Source organism: Canis aureus, chromosome 24 (genome assembly GCF_053574225.1).
Source record: "Canis aureus isolate CA01 chromosome 24, VMU_Caureus_v.1.0, whole genome shotgun sequence".
Lineage (NCBI taxonomy): Eukaryota > Metazoa > Chordata > Mammalia > Carnivora > Canidae > Canis > Canis aureus.
This window is the reverse complement of record NC_135634.1, coordinates 25433493-25447012: the sequence shown is the minus strand read 5'-3', so window position 1 is coordinate 25447012 and position 13520 is coordinate 25433493. Positions and strand designations below refer to the sequence as shown.

At 35.2% G+C, this 13520-nt stretch overlaps 1 protein-coding gene across 4 annotated transcripts in view; it reads right to left on the bottom strand.

Moving 5' to 3' along the window:
• LOC144295918 (uncharacterized) overlaps positions 1-13520 on the bottom strand; it is a 247121-nt gene that overhangs the window by 37618 nt on the left and 195983 nt on the right. The gene's annotated exons all lie outside the window — the stretch shown is intronic.

Genomic DNA, 13520 nt, shown 5'->3' with positions numbered 1-13520 from the left:
CAGTTGTCCGTCTCCAGTGAATACCATATATTTTTGTTACTAGGCGAGCGGGTGTGAAGTGCATCGTGATCCCCCTGTGTCTCACATTCTGTTTTAGTTAGTTAATCCATCATTTAAGGGGACATGCTGCAACCGTTCAAAGACAATTAGGAGTGGTCTTTAGCCAGCACAGCCCAGCAAAACTGATGTGCTGTTGTCCCATGCTATAGACCTTGACCAGACGGCATTCACTCAGTGCCTGAGGTATAGACACTGCCTTATTTGTTTTGCCAATAATTGTCTCTCTGCCCTGAAAAGAGGCCCGAAAATTGCTTCTATGTTTAGAAACAAGATTGCTCTGTTGAAGCTGCTGGTCAGAGAGTCTTACTCTTACCTCCTTATAGAAGTCTGTTATTCCTAGGATTTTGTTTCCTAATTTAGGCTTTAGTGGTGTTTGGTTGAGGAACAGTATTTGTTAGGCATGCACTGAGGGGGCAGACTTTTCACACAAGGGTCTGAAGAGGCTACTATAGCTGCTCCCTAGAGGAATATTAATTGTGGGGGTTTACCACTTACTACTCTGAGTAAACATTATGATAGCTACAGGTATAGTTGTTTGGATTAAATAAGAAAGACAGATTAATTGTTAAAGAAAGTGGATTTCAAACCAGTGCATGAAAAGTAAATCCAGAGTCAACAATTCTCAATTGCACATGCAGAGAAAAAAAAAAAAAAAAAAGCAGGCATTCCTGCTTATTAAATATCTCTGTGCCCTTGAAGGGGGTGGGGTGGTTCTCGGCCATCCATGCGTGTCTTCCTCTTTATGGGCACAGGAAAGCCACTCAGAAAATATTCCTGAGCCACCACAGCAGCCAGGACCTACCTCTGCTAGGGGATATCTTGGCCACTATGGGGTACCCGATCTAAATCTACACCTTGGGTTCTGAGTAAACAGTTGCCATTAATTTAGTCTAAGCCCAGACTTTTAACATCCCAGATAGCTAGTTCACTATTTACATTTACCATATGCTTTCTGGCTTCACACACCACAAAATCATCCCTGTTATTCAAGGAGGTGAAAGCCACAAGACAGTTGTATACACAGACTGTAGAGATTTTATATTTTTTCATGATGAACTTTAGTTTATTATCCTTTTAAGTTATGATGAATAAAAATTGTACTCACTGCCTTAAAGAGAAAATCTTGTCTTCCAAAGAAATTCTCAGCAGATTAATATAAGACTCTCATGCCAAAATTAAAGCCAGATAGAATTGTTTAAATTTTAAAGTGAAAAATGCATTACATTTTTTAAGTTGCTGCCCCCTCACTCACCATGAAATCTCCTCCTCATGCAATATCTCAGTCAATGGAAACTCTATTCTTCCAGTTACTCAGGCCCAGTGATGTGGAATCATCCTTGACTCCCTCCTCCAATACTACAGTCAACACTGTTGAGGTTGTCTTCAGAATATATCCACAGTCTGACTACTTCTAAACCATTTTTGCTGCTTCCATTATGACCTATGACACCATGGTCTCCCACCTGGTTTATTAGCAGTAGCCTCTCACCTGGTCTCCCTGCCTCCACCCCTTTGCTCTCCATTTTCCTTCTGAGCAGGTCATGACACTCCTCCACCACTCTGAGGTAAAAGTCAAAGACTTTAATATAGTTCTCATCTGCTCTCTGACATCATCCTCTACCACTTGCCCACTGGTTCATTTTCCTCCAGCCACATTGCTACTCTTCAATCATATCAAGTGTTCTACCCCAGGACCTTTGTACTTACTGTTCTCTCTGCCTGGAATGTTCTTCCTCCACATGACCGTGTGGGTTTACTTCCTTATTTTCTTCAAATCCCTTCTTAAGCGTGAGCTCTCCAAAAGAAACCAAATCCCACCGTATGAAATAGTTCCAACCTCCTATTACCTACCACCTCATCTTGCTCTGCTTTATTTTTTTTTCATAATACTTATCATGCCCCTGACAATTTGCACATTTGTTTAATTTACATCTCCTCCATTACCTGGCCAGTAGTAGATGCTCAATAAATATTTCTTGAGTGAATGATGATGATAATGATAAAGATATGTTTGGCCCTCAGATGTCCTATAGAACAGAAGAAAGTGGTAAGAAAGATAGGAATCTGAACATGTAGTATTATAATGGCCATAGTTCATCACGCAGTAGTAAACAAGAACATCTATAGAAGCATAAAACAAAAAGGAAAAAGTATTTTAAAAAGGGAATACAATTACTTTAAAACTTGCTGAATTAATGTGAACCAGAAATAAATCTACATATCTCCTACAAATACTGAACCATAAGCAAACTTGAACCCTGCTGATACTTCACTTGCCTTACAGCATGGTGATAAAATTCTGCTGAGGCTCTGAGAAGAAGGCTTTCATTGCTCACATAAGGATGTGCAAAGTGTTGCACTCTCTCTTTTCAGGAATAACCCCTATGTCAGTTACAGCAAGATTTCTCTGTGCCTGTAATATTTCTCTGCTTTAGCAGATTCCTTGTATATTCTTTCTACTTTCTGCTTCTTTTCACTCCTGGCACAACCCAGACCAAGCAAATGGAAACTTGCAGTTCCCCAGACAAGGAGAAGGTTCTAGCCAATATCTAAGAGCCAGTGGCATCAGTGAGAGATGGAGATCAATCATACAAGATCTTTGGAAAATGCTGAAGATTTTAATTAAGAGTTGACAAAAGCTGTAGTCAGGAAGAAAAATCAGGAAAATTGAGGTTTTCTCAAAGTATCAAGTGACAGGAATATGGAGAAAGTTTACTTGTTCACTTATGCATCAAGCACATTTCTGGTACTCAACTTAGAGGGATGACAAAAACGCATTTCCTCTGTTTGGAAAAAGGCAGACAAGAACACAGACCATTACTATACAAAGTAATAAATGCTAAGTTTTGTGGAAGAACATAAGAGGGAAATGTAACTCAAACTGGGCTTTGGTATAAGAATAGACTTGGGTTCTAAAACCAGTTTTAAGGGGCGCCTGTCTGGCTCAGTTGGTAAAGTATGCAACTCTTGATCTCAGGGTCATGAGTTCAAGCCCCACATTGGGCATGGAGCCTACCTTAAAACCAGTTTTACATCTATGTAAGGAGGAGAAATGTGTGATCAAATGATTCTGCCAAATGGAGAATCTTGCCATGGCAATGGATTAGTTTAGCCCCTTCCGGAGCGTCTAGAGTCCTAAAAGGAACCTGTCAAATAACAAAAACAAATGAAGATGAGAGCAGTAAGAATTTAAAGGAGAAAAACACCAATAATAAGATTCCCTGGTAAGATATCTGCATGGTACCATCTTGAACTCTACGAAAATAGAACAAAAGACAGTGAGTGTGAGCCCAGCAGAAGCCCCTACATGGAACTGGAGAACAATTCTCCTAAGGCAGGAAGCCTGAACTTAGCTCTAGAATTTCAGGTGTCACAGATTGAAGGAAACTGAGTACTTTTGGGTGTTTCCTATGAGAACCCTTATGAACACTGATTTTATTTGTAATAACACTGTTTCTTAAATGCCTGCACTGCTGCTATGATATTGCTATCACCATAATTACCTTTTATTGAAAGAACTGCTATGGGCTAAGCCCTATGCAAATTACTGTATGTACATCATTCTTGCCATTATTGTATGGAGTAAACTTTATTCTCTTCATGTTATAAATAAGGATATTCAGCCTAAAGAACCCTGTGATCATACAAATATTAGACTGAAGTATGAATCTACTGACATAACACAATTTTTTAGTCTACAAAAAATGGCTATTTCATTGGGCCAAACACTGGTAAATGGAAGCACCTATGAAAACTGGGTCTAATCTTGTTAGTCATTCACTGTTCAAGATGCTTCTCCACAGAGTGAACTCTGATATGAAAACGAATAATCAGGGGCCAGAGAACAGAGAGAACCTAGCCAGGGCACCCATAATGCCACATATTATTGAAGTCATCAACCTTTGCATACTGCCTTCAGTGAAGAGGATATTTGAAACTATGACTTTACAGACCAAGAATTTAACCTGCATTTTTATATAAGCACCTTGCTTTGGCTTTATGGCAGATTTAGGTTTAAAAATTTCTTGGTAGTGTTTGACAGATTCTAAACATTATTCACACACATGAAGTATATTTATTATGAGTAATACCACTGAGAATTTCTTATAAAAGTCTGTCCCTAAAAGGAAAGTTATGTTCTGTAACAATAACAAAGAATGCATATAAGATAAGCTGACTAAGGAAATTCTCTGCAGATTTATGCCATTGCAATAATGGGGAAGTTTTAATTTCATCATGCAGGCATTTCTATTAGAATGGTGTCAGCTGAAAAAATAACTTTTAAAGAAACTCATAAAATATTTCTGATTTGTAACAGATTTAATTGGCTTAACTATCAAGTATTTTTCTATATTGTCTAATATTTTCAAGGGTTCTAATTTTTATTGGCTACCAGAGGCATGATGTGTATCTAAATATAATTACTTATTACCACCCAATAATGAATATATGCGCCTAAAAACTGGAAAAATCTCATTTTAAAAAAGCAAGTTGTTTTTATAATGTGATTCAGAACGCATTAAAAGGATTGCCACATAGATCTTGTTATTTTTAGTTCCAAAAACTATTTAAAAATTAGAGTATTTCAAAGAATGATATAAAATGTCATTTGCTCATTTGTATATATGTAAGAAATGTTATGAAAATTTTAATCCAATGTCATTTATTTTTATAGTTTTTATAACAAATATTAGCAAAACTTAAAAGTGCTTTATTAGTTATCAGGGGCTTTATCCTATGGATTGTTAATAATAATGGAGAGAGGGACAAGTACTTACTGCATGTTGACTAAATATTCTCTGGGATTAAATTTTTGATCGACTGGAGGATTATTTATCTTTCTGCCTGAGAGGTGTTCACACCTAAGGAGGTATCAATTTATTCTAGTTGCCCCTTAGAAGCCAGTGAACTACAGGCAAACATCTTAAATACTTACATACTTGCATGTGAAAATAGGATCATTTTCTCTTCCAATTTAATAAAACATAAAAATAAAAATGCTTAATTGCTACTTAACTGAATTCCAAACACCATATTTTTTCCCTCAACTAAGTGAGAAAGTAGTGCTATTTTCCCCCCAGCTGTAATTGACATATAATATGTAAGTTTTAGGTAAACAATGCGATGATTTGATACACTTACATATTGAAAAATAATTACCATCATAGGTAATTACCTTCATCATTTCACATAATTACTTTGTGTGTGTGTGTGTGTGTGTGTGTATAGTCAGAACATTAAAGATCTACTCTTTTAGCAGCTTTTAAATATACAATACAGTATTGTTAACTATAGTCACCATGCTATACATCATCTCCCCAGAAATTACCTACCTTTAACTAAAAGTTCATATCCTTTGACCAACATCTTCTCATTTACCCTATTCCCCTAGATCCCAGTCTCTGGCAACCAGCATTCTGTTTTCTGATTCTACAAATTCAGCTTTTTTAGATTCTACATATAAATGATATCATACAGTATTTGTTTTTCTCTATTTGACTTACTGAACATAGCGTAATGCTCTCAAGCTTTTTCGACATTGTTGGCAAATAACAGGATTTCTTTCTTTCTCATGGCTGAATTATAAATTATAAATAGATAGATAGATAGATGATAGATAGATAGATAACATTTTCTTTATCCATTCATCCATAGATAGACACTTAAATTGTTTCCGTATCTTGGCTATTGTCAATACTGATGCAATGAACAAAGGAATGCACATATCCCTTTGAATCCTAGTTTCCTTTCCTTTGGATATATACCCAGAAATGGGATTGCTGGAGCCTAGGGTAGTTCTGTTTTTAAGTTTTTGAGGAACCTCCATACTGTTTTCCACAGTGGCTGTACTAATTTTACATTTCTACCACTGGTACACAAGGGTCCCCTTTTCTGCATAATTTCATCAACACTTGTTATCTCATGTCTTTTTGATGATACCATTCTAACAGATGTAAGGTAACATCTCATTGTGGTTTTGATTTGCATTTCCCTAATGATTAGTGATGTTGAGCACCTTTTCATGTACCTGGTGGTCATTTGTATGTCTTTTGGAAAAGTGTCCATTCAGGTTCTCTGCTCATTTATAAATTAGATGTTTTTTTGGTTATTGATTTATATAAGTTACATACATTTTGGATATCAGAGAGATAGTTTGCAAATATATTTTCCTATTCCACAGGTTATATTTTTGGGGTTATTTTGATTGTTGTTGTTGCTGTTGTTGCTGTTGTTGTTTGCCATTGATTGTCACCTTAAGAGAATTGCTTTTAAGTAAAACTCAGCATGGGGCAAAATACAATTACAATCTGTAAATCTAAATTCAACTTTAAAATCAAATCATAGGAAAGTGGTGAAAACATCACTCCTAAAATTTGGGGGAAAATGTATTTTTATAGTATGTCCCTCCCCAGTATAACCCAACATACTAACAATATTTTAATTTCAATTTTTTATACAATTAGGTCATCAACTTCAAGTCCAAATCTGAATTATTTTACAAAGGATATGTTTTTTCCCATGTTTGATAATTAAAATAAAGCTTTAAAGTGTAATGGAAAGAAAACTATATACTAATGTAATGGATACTTTAAGTTAAAGCTTGTAAAATATAATCTAACACCATATCATACCAACACTTTCAATTCTCTTTCTTCTGTTAGCTGTATCTTAAATAGCTAAAGCAGCTATATTTGTGGTATGTACTAATCTCTATGAAAAGTAGTGCAATAAATTTAGATGAACTTGTTTCAGAAGCAGAAATGATTACTGCCAAAAAATAAAAAGGGAGAAAAATGAAGCCTTCTTAAAACTTTTTGTTTTGATTGTTGTCATGGTTACTTAGAAAAATTTACGTTTTGAGGACTTTTTCTTTTTTTTTAATTTTTTTTTTAATTTTTATTTACTTATGATAGTCACAGAGAGAGAGAGAGACGCAGAGACACAGGCAGAGGGAGAAGCAGGCTCCATGCAGAGAGCCCGACACGGGACTCGATCCAGGATCTACAGGATCACGCCCTGGGCTGCAGGCAGCGCTAAACCGCTGCGCCCCTCATTGAAGGGGTTTTTAGTCAGAAGTATTCAAATAAAGCTTTAGGTTGAATATAATTTCTGAATGTTCAGCCAATTTCTAAATTTTAAAACTCACATTTTAAAATATGTCTGTGGGCAAGCTACACAACATCAGGGAATTGCTAAATAATCCTCAGAGCATAAATAGCAGAGAATTGTGTTCAATTAATTTAGTCCTATAATGCCATTCTTACCTTTAATATGTCCAAAATATTACGCCAGGAGGATTTAGATTAGGCATGACAAGCCTAGAATATTTCAGCAGAAAAGGAACTTAGAGACCATGTACTCCAACTAATCTCTTTTAAAAATTAAAAATGAGGAAACTGAGTCCCAGAGATGTTGAATGGTTTGCACAAGGTCATATTGCTCATTAACAGCAAAGGTGGGACTTTAATTAAAGTCACCTGATTCAAATTTCATTGTATTTTTCATGACAGCAGGCTTATGTCAAGTGCTTATGAAAATAAATTTATTCCATTAAAGAGGTTTGCAAAGTCTGTGCCTTACAGCCCTAACGTTTTTTTCACCTACCCCAGAAGTCCACAGGAGGGTGAAAAGGAAGATGCCCTGCTTTATAACCACTTTGATCTAATCACTTCCTTTTTCTTCTGTTTTAAAAAACGTAATTTTGAATAATGTTTCATATCTAAAAAGATTCTCCTACCAAAAAACCGCTGAGCCTGGGTGGCTCAGCAGTTCAGCGCAGCCTTCAGCCCAAGGTCTGATCCTAGAGACCGGGGATCAAGTCCCACATCAGGCTCCCTGCATGGAGTCCGCTTCTCCCTCTGCTTCTCCCACTGCCTCTCTCTCTCTCTCTCTCTCTCTCTAATAAATTTTAAAAATTAATTAATTTTTTTTTAAAAATTAGTTCTCAATTCCTGGCTCTAGCTATATGGAGAACTTAACCTCTTCCAATACCAACACATTTTGTTTTGTTTTGTTTTTAAGATTTTATGTATTTATTCATGAGAGAGAGAGAGAGAGAGAGAGAGGCAGAGACATGGGCAGAGGGAGAAGCAGGCTCTATGCAGGAAGCCCAAAGTGGACTCGATCCCAGAGCTCTAGGATCACATTCTGAGCTAAAGTCAGACGCTCAACAGCTGAGCTACCCAGTCTTCCCTCTTCCAATACCAATATGTAAAAGTAATTGAGGAAAATAAAATACACATTTTTTAAGGGATTTTGTGACCTTCTAAAAAATATCTTAGTGTCAGAAATATAGTGTTTAAAAACCAGGAATCTCCTGGAAATGGCTGTGTCAGAAAAAAAAAAGGCATTTAAGCTAATATGACAATCCAAAGTAAGGAGATAAAGTAGGTGAGGTAGAGCTTGGGAACTACAATCCCTTCATTGAATTGAGGTGTTAGGAAGACTACACTCACCATGAAAGCGGAGATTATAAAACAATCCCAGATAGAATGATAAAGATCACCTATCTCCACCTGTGCTCTGAGTTGGGAAAAATATGTTTCCATTGAAAATGTATACCTATTGTCTATTCTTCTCGCACATTTGGGTTTTATATTTATTTTCAACATAATCCTAGAACATTCAAGCTGACAAATTAATATATAAATTGTTCCTGGACCAGTGATGCCCACAGGTAACTCAACAGAAACTTTTAAAAAATGGCTATCAAAGGACACATCTTCAATCTAGGATGCACAGACGAAAGCTTTTCCATAGGAGTTCACAAGCAAAAATTTAGAACACATAGGAAGCAACTCACCTTGAATGAGGATCAATAGAAAGTCAAATAGCCAACTTAGATCTTCAAAAACTTTAAATAATTAAACAATTTAATAGAAACTATAAAGTAAGAAAAATTAAAATCACTTTAAAAATAAAACAAAAAATAAAGTAACTAGAAGAGGGAACAGAAAACATAAAAACAGACCACTTGTTAAGAAGGGCAGACAGATTTGGAATCTTGCAGAACTTCCAAATATGGTTAATGCAAATAACAACACATTAAATTCATTAGAATATTAGACCCATTTTGAGAAAGAATTGGCATTCTAGACAATCAATATGAGGAAACTACACAGACAGAAGCATAAAAACACAAAAAATATAACAGAATATGTTGCCTGGGAGAGATAATACAGATTATTGGAGTATCAAAAAAGAGAACAGAAGAAATAGGGAATGGTACTATTAGAGGGATAATGGCTGAGAATATTTTAGAGCAAATATTTAAAAAGCAGAGTCCTAAGTCCTAGTCTGTGAGTCCTAAGCAGAATTTAAAAACAACAACCAAAACACTAGTACTCCATATATGAGAGGAAAACTTTATAACACCTAAGACAAGAAGAAATTATTAAATGTAATCAAAGGGTAATGATAGATTATTTGTAATAATTTCAACAGTGACAATAGGCCATATGACAATGGAGTATTCTTCAAAATTCTGACAAAGTAATCAATATTCAAGGATATACAAAACTATTATAAACTATATATTAACCTATACTCAAGAGTAAAGGTGAAATAACTTTTTTTCTATCAAATAAAAATTGAGTTTATTCCTCACAGTCTCTCATTGAAAGTTCACATTTGATGAAGAAGGAAACTGAATTTATAAGATGGAATACAACAAACAAAGACACATAAAAAATTGCTAAATATATGGATAAATCTAAGTAAGCATGGATTTATAAAATAATAATTATTATAAAGATGAATTTCCTGGTTATTAAAAGAAAATGAAACTAAAATATCATAAAGCAGCAATTTATAAGTACAGGAAGGTGATAACAAAGTGTTAGAAGGTTCTTCCATATTTTTAAAGATGAAAAAAGTAGTAATTAATATTAGACTTTTGTAGGCCAAATATTCACACCAAACATGTAATGTATCAAAAAAAAAATCTCATTATGTGATGTTTAAAAGACACATGCCGTAAAGAAACAAAATGGGCACCTGGATGGCTCAGTGGTCAAGCATCTGCCTTTGGCTCAGGGCATGATCCAGGGTCCTGGGATCAATCCTGCATCAGGCTCCCTGCAGGGAGACTGCTTCTTCCTCTGCCTATGTCTCTGCCTCTCCCTGTCTCTCATGAATAAATAAATAATATTTTTTAAAAATAAAAAAGAAATAAAATGGATGGAATTAAAGAAATAAAAAGGACAAACCACAATATCAAACAAAAGCAATTTGAACACATCGCAAACATTATACTTAACAGTGAAATATTGAAAGCTTTTCCTCTAACACCAGAAACAAGGCAAGAATGCCCACTTTCACCACTTCTTTTCAACATAGGACTTGATGTTTCAGCTAGAACAACTATGCAAGAAAAAAAAAGACATCTAAATTGAAAAAAAGAAGTAAAATTATCTGTTTGCAGATGATGTGATTTTATATGTAGAAAATTCTAAAGACTCCACAAAAAAGAAAACAATTAGAACTAAAGAATCCAGCAAGGTATCAAAATACTGAATACAAATTCAAAACACAAAAATCAGTTAAATTTCTATACACAAACAATGAAAAATCTAAAAAGGAAATTATAAAGACAATTCCATTTACAATAGCATCAAAAAGAATAAGATACTTGGGAATTAACTAAACCAAGGAAGTGTAAGCCTTCAACAATGAAAACCATAAAACATTGCTAAAGTAATTAAAGAAGACATAAATAAATGGAAATACATTCCATGTTTATGGATTGGAAAAGTTAATATTATTAAAAAGTCAGTAATGCCCCCAAAAAATCTATGGATTCAATGTAATGCCTATCAAATCCAAAAGTCATTTTTTGCACAAATAGAAGAATCCATCTCAAAAATCATATAGAAGCTCAATGGATCTTGAAGACCCAAAACTCTTGATAAAGAACAAAACTGAGGACTCACACTTTCTGATTTCAAAACTTACTGCCAAGTTAGAGTAATCAAAACAGCGTGGTATTGGCATAAAGACAGACATAGGAACCAATAGAATAGAACAGAAAACTGAGAAATAAACTGTCCTTTATATGGTCAAATGATTTTTGATAGGTGCACCAACACCATTCAATGGAGAAAGGACAGTCTTTTCAACAAACGGTGCTAGGAAAATTGGATATCCACGTGCAAAAGAAATGGCATCGTTAGGGAAATGCAAGTCAAAACTACAATGGGATACCACCTCACTCACATAGGATGGTTAATATTGAAAAAACAGACAACAAGAAGTATTGATGAGATGGAGAAATTAGAACTCTTGTACACTGGTTGTAGGACTGTGAAATGGTATCACTGCTGGGGAAGACAATATAATGATTCTTCAAAAAAATTGAAAGTAGAGTTGTCATATGATCCAGCAATTCCACTTCTGGGTATATCCTCAAAAAAATTGAAAACAGGGCCTTGAAGAGAAGAGACATTTGTATGTCCATGTTTATGGAGCATTATTCACAAAACCTAAAATGTGGAAGTAATCCAAGTGTCTAATGATGAGTGAATGGATAAGCAAAATATGGTATATCCATATACTGTAGTATTATTCAGCCTATAAAAAGGGAAGGAAATTCTGCAATATACTACAACATAAATGAAACTTGAGGACATTATGCTTGCTAAGTGCAAAAGCTAGTCACAAAAAAACACATACTGTATGATTCCACTTATATGAGGTACTTTGGTTACACAAAATTATAAAGACAGAAATTATAATAGTGGTTGCCTGGGGCTGTGGAGAGAAGAATGGATAACTACTGTTAAATAGGTATAGATTTTCAGTTTTACAAAATGAAAAGTTTTGGGGATGGATGGTGGTGATGGCTGCACAGCAATGTGAATGTATTTAACACTACTGAACTGTATACTTAAAAATGGCTAACGTGATAAATTTTATGTTAAATGCATTTTACCACAATGAAAGAAAAAAAATCTAAGCAATTGGGAGTAGCTATACTCCTGTACAACAAAATAAACTTTAATAGAAATATATGATTAATGGAAAAGGAAATTTTTCTCTCCAGATTTGTGAGTTTTCTGTAAATCGTATTTGGGTTCATTATATCACACACAAGTGCAATCTTTTTGAGATAAGATCTTAGATCCTTGAAGCTCTAGGACCTATGAAGTGTTTGACAGGCACACCCTAGGATCCTGAGAGTTATTTTCATTCATCTATAAGGTCTTACGAAGTACCATGTCACATCTTTTAGAGGCCTTAATAAAATCTAAATTTGATCTCTTCTCTGTTCTGAAGCCATGTCTTACCTTGAGAACACTTCACTGGCAAAAAGAAGAAGAAGAAGAAGAAGAAGAAGAAGAAGAAGAAGAAGAAGAAGAAGAAGAAGAAGAAGAAGAAGAAGAAGAAGAAGGAGAAGAAGAAGAAGAAGAAAAGACTATTGTTCACACTTTACATCTCAAAACTCCATTTAATAACTGAATCATTTGATCTTTAATTCATCTCTTCCTTCTCTCAAGGAACCTTCAACACTCTCCCTGAAAATCTCAGCTATCACAAAGGTCACTAAGTTGATTTCTTTCCTTTCATGTACAATTCTACAAAGAACAGTTCTACTAACCTTTGCACCACTCAATAAGAGAATCTCATTTTCTCCAATAAAGTCTCTTCACTTTTCCTTAAGCCCTCAATGACAACCTCCTGAGGCCCTTTGGACTTCTGCTCACATGCTTCTGAACACCCTTCCAATTTCACTAAAACTCATTTTGAGATCTAGCCACCACCTCTATCCAGTACCAAAACCAATGCAATATGTTTTAGATTTTTATTACAGCAGCACCCCCACCAAGAGGTGTTAGATTTTAACCCAATTATCGATGTATAACCAACTGTTCTAATACTTAGTGGTCTAAAACAGCACCAATCACTGTATTATCTCTCATGAGTTCTGTGGGTCAAAAATTCATGTGGTTAGGGTCATCTGTATGGTTCTCTGTCGGGGTCTTTCATTAGAGAGAAAATATACTTGGAGCTCCTGCACCTCTTCCTGTAGTCTCAGGGTTTCCCTGGGTAGTTTGAGCTTCCTCACATGATGCTAACCTCAGGGCCTTAGGACTTCTCACATGGTAACTCAGCATTCCAATATTAGTCTCTCAACAAGCAGGGGCCAAGTTTCATTGTCTTTTTTAACTGAGGGTTGCAGTCACACCTACCACATTCTATAGATTACAAATAAGACAGAGATCCTCCCAGATCTGGGAGAAGAGAATTGGTCTCCACCTCTTGATTGAGGAATATAAAGGTTCTCGAACAGGGATTGGTACACTACAACATGTGGGCCAAATCTGGCCCACTGCTTGATAATGTAATTTTTTTTTAACACAAACACATTTCTTTTTTCTTTTTTCTTTTTTTTTTTTTTTTTTTTTTAGCACAAACACATTTCACTCATCAATTTCTGTGTTGTCGACAGCTGCTTTTGTATC